This window comes from Amblyomma mixtum, chromosome 10, assembly GCF_055824585.1.
Source record: "Amblyomma mixtum isolate Tamu chromosome 10, ASM5582458v1, whole genome shotgun sequence".
Lineage (NCBI taxonomy): Eukaryota > Metazoa > Arthropoda > Arachnida > Ixodida > Ixodidae > Amblyomma > Amblyomma mixtum.
In genome coordinates this window covers 147082167-147089806 of record NC_143021.1, presented here as the reverse complement: position 1 = coordinate 147089806, position 7640 = coordinate 147082167, and the positions used below count along the sequence as shown (strand labels likewise).

At 43.2% G+C, this 7640-nt stretch overlaps 1 pseudogene; it reads left to right on the top strand.

The window, feature by feature from the left end:
• Positions 1-203: 203 nt before the first annotated feature.
• Positions 204-1068, top strand: LOC149327241 (uncharacterized; annotated as a pseudogene).
• The last annotated feature ends 6572 nt before the right edge of the window (positions 1069-7640 follow it).

The window sequence follows — 7640 nt, the reverse complement described above, 5'->3', positions numbered from 1 at the left end:
CGCTGAGTAAAATGCTTTCTCGTAATTAAAGCCGGCTATATATAGGAATTGGTTTCATCCTCGGCATACCTCCAATGCTTCGCTTCTTTACCGTGCAGGTTTGTACGCACTATTCTTTGCACGCTAGAAAATGCGACGATCGCTGTTTACTTCTGTTCCCGTGCCCGCGGGTGTGCTTTGATGTTGCTTGTGAATGCTTGTCAATGATTTCTCTGCTTTTGCGCTCTGGCGACATTGAATCTAACCCGGGTCCTATGACTCGCTCCCTTGACATAGACAACCTGCCAGACAATCCTTCTGAACAAGTGAAAGTTATATTTAAGCTGCTTAACGATGTACATTCTCGTACGTTGCAAAGCTCTAAAGATCAGGCCGAATTGGCAGCTGATATTAAAGACATTAGGAGTAGTCAGAAGAACATTGAAACAAAGTTAGCTCGCATGCACAAGAGGCTTGATGAAAATCGCATGATGAAGAGGCTTGAAAATCGACGACATGGATCAGGAGCTCTCATCTTTAAAGAAATCTGTAGAAGACCAACGTACTCGAAATGATTTGCTGCAGTCTCGCCTTGATGAAGCCGAAGATAGATCGCGACGTGAAAATCTAATATTTAGGGGTATACCCGATGAGGAAGAGACTTGGGCAGACACTGAATCTAAACTCCTGGAAGCCTTGACTAAGATTGTCGAAGTATGCCCCTCGAGTTCAATTCAACGCGCACATCGCCTGGGCGTTTTTTCAGATGAGAAGTGTCGACCAATCATAGCTAAATTTTCTGACACTAAAATGAAAGACAAGATATTAACCCTTCGTAACCAATTTGAAACGGATAACATCACAATGAGTGAAGATTTCTCACCGGCTACGCGCCAGGCTCGGAAAAAACTTTTTGAATTCGGAAATATTCACGCTGGCCCTCGCTCTTTTAAGATACGCTATAACAAGCTGCATATCAATAAAAAATGCTTCATGTATAACCCTACCAAGGACACTGTTGAAGAAATCATGGCACGTGGCGAATCGTCTAGATTGCATTCTGTGGCTGGATCTTCCGCTTCACCGTAGGGAATCGCGAGGGGTAGTGGACAGTTGCCATCGTCGATATCTGTTCTTTATACTAACGTCAGGAGCCTACTTAACAAGCATACTTCTTTATCTTCTGCCATAGACACATGCTCAGCTGACATTATAGCGCTAACCGAAACCTGGCTCCCAACGCATGTATCGAATTCCGAAATCTTCCAAAACGCTCATCGCTACTCGGTATATCGTTGCGATAGAATAGCCAAACGTGGCGGTGGTGCTTTACTTGCTATTTCTAAAGACATTCCATCTTCATGTATCCAAGTCTTCAACGAATTAGAACTAATATTTGCGTCAATAGTGATAGGTCATCTTAAACTGATTATTGGCGTCTGTTACCGTTCTCCTTCTTATTGGTTTATGGTTTATGGGGTTTAACGTCCCAAAGCGACTAAGGCTATGAGAGACGCCGTAGTGGAGGGCTCCGGAAATTTCGACCACCTGGGGTTCTTTAACGTGCACTGACATCGCACAGTACACGGGCCTCTAGAATTTCTCCTCCAAAGAAATTCCAGCCGCCGCAGCCGGGATCGAACCCGCGTCTTTCGGGTCAGCAGCCGAGCACCATAACCGCTGAGCCACCGCGGCGGCTCTCCTTCTTATTCGTCTACATTCACTAACGAACTTCACGATGCTATCAATCTTGTTCGCGCACGATTTCCTTCATCACCACTTTTTCTACTTGGAGACTTTAATTTTCCAACTATTTCATGGACTGCTCAGGCGCCTTCTTCATCTTCCCCTTCGTATCAAGCTAAAGAATTCTTAGAACTATGCACCATGTTTTCGCTAACTCAGTTAGTAACAAAAGCCACAAGGACAGTAAATAACGCTTCGAGCACTCTTGATCTAATTCTAGCAACTAATTCAGAGTTAGCTACTGATATAACATATCTTTCAGGCATCAGTGATCACGTTCTGCTCTATTTTTGCATTAATATACCACGTCCAAAACCGAGCAAAATAAAAAAAAATCATTCTACACTACAAATGCTCCAACTTTGCCGCTATTAACAATGAACTGGGCATATTTGTTGATTACTTTATTGCTAACTCTGACTACTACTCTGTTGAAGAAAACTGGATATCATTCAAAACGAAGGTTCACGAACTAACTGATAAGTATATCCCTAAGCGCATCGTCACCTCTAATCCACAAGCACCTTGGCACAACTCTCACATCAAACGACTATCTAACAAAAAGAAACGTTTATACCGCCGCGCGATGCTTTCACCATCTAACACGCGATGGGCGAAGTACAAGTCTGCTTCCGACGCTTACGTCAACGCGATTAAACGAACAAAGAATAATACCTTTTTGTCTGCCACATTACCAACTATTTTGAAAAGGAGTGTTAAGAAACTCTGGCGCCTTATACACCCTGAGAACGACCCATTAATTAGACTACAAGATGCCTCCGGTAACCTTATCCCCAGTGATCTTTGTGCTTCCGTGCTGAACAACAAATTCGTTGAAAGCTTTTCCTCCATTTCAAGCGTTAATCTGCCTCACATACAGCACCACAGGTTTGCGACAATGTCACCTATAACTATTGATCCACGTGGCATAGCCAAATTAATTGAATCTTTGAAAAATGATACTTCACCTGGTTCTGATGCGATTAGCGCTAAATTTCTAAAACATATTTGTGCTTATAGTTCAGTTACACTAACCAAACTTTTTCAACAGTCACTCGCCACAGCAAGCCTTCCTAACGACCGGAAAATTGGGAAGGTGGTTTCACTTCACAAGTCCGGTGGTAAGCACTCCCCTCAAATCTTTAGACCCATTTCGCTCACTAGCACATGCTGCAAATTACTAGAACATATCATTTTCAAGCATGTCGTTACCTTTCTCGATGAGAATTCATTTTTCACACCTGCGCAACATGGTTTTCGTCAAACATACTCGTGTGAAACTCAATTACTTGCCTTTACTTATAAGCTATACCGCATACTTGACAACTCATCTTGTGCTGACTGCCTTTGCTTGGATTTTTCTAAAGCCTTTGATAAAGTATGTCACAAATTGCTGCTATATAAATTGAGCCATCTTAATCTCAATCCTAACGTCTTCGACTGGATTAAATCTTTCCTTCTTAACCGTTGGCAATTTGTGCATGCTAATAACACTAATTCACCGATTGCTAACGTGCTATCTGATGTTCCACAGGGATCGGTCCTTGGACCACTCCTATTCTTAATCTATATTAATGACCTTCCTTCTGCCATATCTTCCAACATTCACCTTTTTGCTGATGATTGTGTAATATTTCGGGAAATAAATAATGTTAACGATACTGACACTCTTCTGTCAGACCTCAATTTGGTGTCAGACTGGTGCACTACATGGAATATGGAATTAAACATTAATAAATGTAAAGTTTTGCGTGTTTCCCGTGCACCTAACGCTCTTCCTTCATATTATCTTAACGGCACTCCTCTTGATTGGGTAAAAACATACAAGTACCTAGGTATTCATATCACTCAAAATTTAACATGGTCTATTCATATTGACTACGTTATTAATAACGCTAACCGCATGTTAGGGTACTTACGTCGCAATTTCTCAGCCGCTCCCTCATCTCTTAAGCTTATACTCTATAAAACACTTATACGTCCTAAACTAGAATACGCAGCATCAATATGGGACCCTACACATGATAACCTTGTATATTCCTTGCAACTAGTCCAAAATAATTCCGTTCGCTTCATTCTTTCAGATTACAACCGTACGGCAAGCATCACAGCCATGAAATCTAACGTGTCACTCCCACCGTTACAATCTCGCCGTAAAATTGGTCGCCTAACACTGTTTCACAAGCTATATCATCACGTTACGCTTCAGGACTATTTCATATCACCCCCAGAATACATTTCACGTCGCATCGATCACCGCCACAAGGTTGGCATCCCAACATGCCACACCAAATCTTCTTTTCAGTCATATCTTCCTCGCACACCTGTGGAATGGAACCGCCTTCCCCCCCGATATTGCAGCCATTCCAGATAACAAAACCTTTCACGACGCAATAGCTAACATTGTTTATTCTGAAAGAAGTTGATCATGTGTTATATCTGTTTCCACTGTGTTATGTACATTGATTTTATGTTATTTACGCTTTGTGAATGTTGTTTGTTTTAATCTGGAGAAAATTTATTTTGTACTACCTGTTTTCACTGTATTATATTCATTGTTCTTTATCCTAATTAACCCACTCCCCTCTGTAATGCCTTTGGCCCTGAGGGTACAATAAATAAATAAATAAATAAATAAATATGTATCATCTGATTGATAGTGTGAATATGATCGCGCAGTGCATTTTGATTAGGTGCGGTTACATTAGTCAGGTGTCATTATTATTTGCCTGTAAAAATAATAATTAAGATTCACCTTGATTCATTCACTTTGCTTTCAACCTAGTCCTCACTCGTTTGGGGCATGATAACAAATGCATATGTGTCCTTCACTAAAAAACGTAGAGAACGAGCTCTTTGCTTTGTCGACAACGGTCAAGTGCCATTTACATTATGGAAGAGAAGGATAAACTTTTGGGTTTGCTCGTGTCTTTAGTTTTTTTCCTTGGTTATGAGAGCAGTTTTTTTTTTTGGTGGGGGGGGGGGGGGGGTCTTTTTTTTCCAGTTTCATCAATGCAGTAAAACATCACGTGATTAGTTTGGCTCATGGGATTTATCGTCCGAAAGCTACTCTGGCTATGAAGGACCCTATAGTGGAGGACTCTGGATAATTTCGACCACCTGGGTTTCTTTCACGTGCACGGACATCGCACAGTACGCGGGCCTCAAGCACATCACCTCCATTAAAACGGGTTCACCGCTACCGAGATCGAACGCGTCTCCTAAGGGTGAGCAGGCGACCACTGTAACAACTGAGCCAGTGCGGAGGCATTATGTTTTTATTGTCTTTTGATAACAACTATGCGGACAAATAACTTCAAATCCGCGGCTGTTATCATATCCTCGGGCTTTTTCGCAAACGCTTCGCATGCGCGGAATAGTCGTCCGGCCTTAAAGCTTCGGTTCAGTGCTGCTAACTTGTACTCCGGCCGCCGCGATGGTTATGGCGCTCGGCTTCTCAGCGCTGACCCGAAAAACTCGGGTTCGATGTCGGCTGCGGCGGTCAAATTTTGATGGAAGTGAAATTGTGGACGCACGCGTGTTGTGCGATGGCAGTGGACGTTAAAGAAGCCTTTACGAAGCCCTTCACTACGGCGCCCCTTCATCGCTTTGGGACGTTAAACCCCCCTAAGACACTTCTACAGTAATCTTGGGCATTTATATTTTAATGCCTCCTATGCTTATTTTCTTTCCAATCAATATAAAGAAGTCGTTCTACCGAAGCGAGGGCATACGACCTTCTTATCAGCTTTTCATATAGGCTGGTATGACCGCTTCCTGGACGCTTCGTAAGACTTACTGCGGCGAAGATAACAGTACTCCTTACGCATAATACGAATATTTATTGAATGAAAAATATAAAGAATTCCTGTTTCGTGAGGCGGCATTCGGGTCACTGACGGCAAACGCTCCTCCACTGCGCAAGAAAAAAAAATTGCTTGGTAGCGGAAGTTATCACACGCAACAAATCACACCACTTGTCGCATTGACAAATATCGTCTGGTGCTTGCATCAGCGCACCGATATGTTAACAAAAAGCAAAGTTCCAATGCAGAAGCTTGTGAACAGGCGGTCGCCAAAGAAGGACGAGCCGTTGCCGCATCGCGATGTTCGGATTTGAGGTAGCACGCCCTCATTATACTCGCAGGCCAACCCAGGACGTTCGTCAACCCAGCTGCAGTCATGCTCCTGCTCCCGGGGCACACCCATACGAAACTCCGAACCGCCACAAGACTCTGCCAGCAAGCCACAAGTCTCCCTTCCACCGTATGCTGTCAAAGCTGGCTGCCCTGTTCAAGAGAACACCTCCAGTGAAGCCTCCTGAATGGGGAGCGTCACCAGAAGAGAGAGAGGAAGCTACACTTCTGTGGGTGAAAACAAACAGCCTCTTGCCGGTGGGCGGCAAAGAAGGGTCACCTGAAGCTTCCAGTAGCCTTGCGATGAAAGCCTTACCAGAATTTTCTGCCTCTGTCGCAGGCGCCGGCGCCGTGAAGAACGATCGACAAGCGAGAACCTTCGGCAACCGAGGTAAAGTTTTTGAGCAACCTGTATCGGAAGTGCTCGAGACAAGAGGAATTTCCTTGGTCAGGAACACTCCGTCGGCACCAGTGGAAGGCATCTCGTTGTCTCCGGCTTCAGGAAAAGTGCTCTTGACGGAAGAGGTACCAGTGTTCAAGACGGCTCGGCTTGCGTTAACGAATGATATCTCGTCATCTTCTGGTTCGTAGGAAACAAGATACATCTTTAGCGATCAAATCCGTCAACCATACACTGGCGACTCTCGCGGCGGGGCCGCGACCAGATACTCAGAAGCCGCCGTTTGAGGCAAGATCCCCTGAAGAAATCACTGGGTCGACTCATATGGAAGTGGGAACCGCAAAAAATGAGCGAGTATACAGCGTGTTGAGTGTTTCAGAAACTGAGGGCCACAATCGAAGCTCTGTGACTGGATTGGTGCTCCTATAAGTTGCTTTATTGCACGCGGCAAAAATCTCAGTTGTTCACAATGCTGGATTTCCATGTTTTGACCTTCTCATAAACACTGTTTCTGTTGCTTGCGTTCTTTGTGTCGGTACCTGCTTATTTTTCACCCAGTTGTAAAGCTTTCTTCATTACATACCGCTTATGTGGAATCATGCCTTAAGTTTATTCGAGGTAACATTGCTTTGTCAGTACTGTCTGCACTACAAATATCAGCATAAATAGCAAGTGACCACAGCGATACAATTTCTGGGTAGCAGCGTGTTGTTACGAACATGCAGGTAGCGATAGTAGCTGGGCAGTATCTAATTTTACTTCATGGGGAAAATAAGGTCCGTACTTGGTCGCGTTATAAGGTGAACAATAACGAAATACATAAAATAATAGCATATAAGTGAACAAGTGATAAATTCATTGTAGCAAGGACATATGTACATATAAGGAGTAAAACGTAGATATAAGGCAGAAAATGTGGATAATAGGAGGTAAATAACAATCAGTAATTTCTTAAGGGACGAAATACTGCCGCAGTTGGTTAAGGTTGGATCTGGTAAGTTGCTCATATTGGATATTAAGGGAAGGTTGTGTTTCCCAGACTGCGGTTTGTAATTGATGCGGAAGCGTGGGATGAGCCGGAGATCAGTGCTGTGTGTAGAGGCAATACTTAGGTTATATTGTAAGGATGCGATCGACGAAATAAACTGTTTAAAAGCGGGTGAAAATAAAAAAAAAAATTAGCGCAACGTAGAAAACCCGTGCTTTTTAGTATCGAGAGTGTATTCTGTTTTACAAAAATATTGTTCTGCCGAATAAAAGTAGTCAATATTAGCTATGATGCACCCAATCTTTTTTTTGCAACACGTCAACCTTCTTAATGTTGTCATGGTTGTTGTTAACCACACCGAATAGCAATAGTTAACATATGAAAATAACCG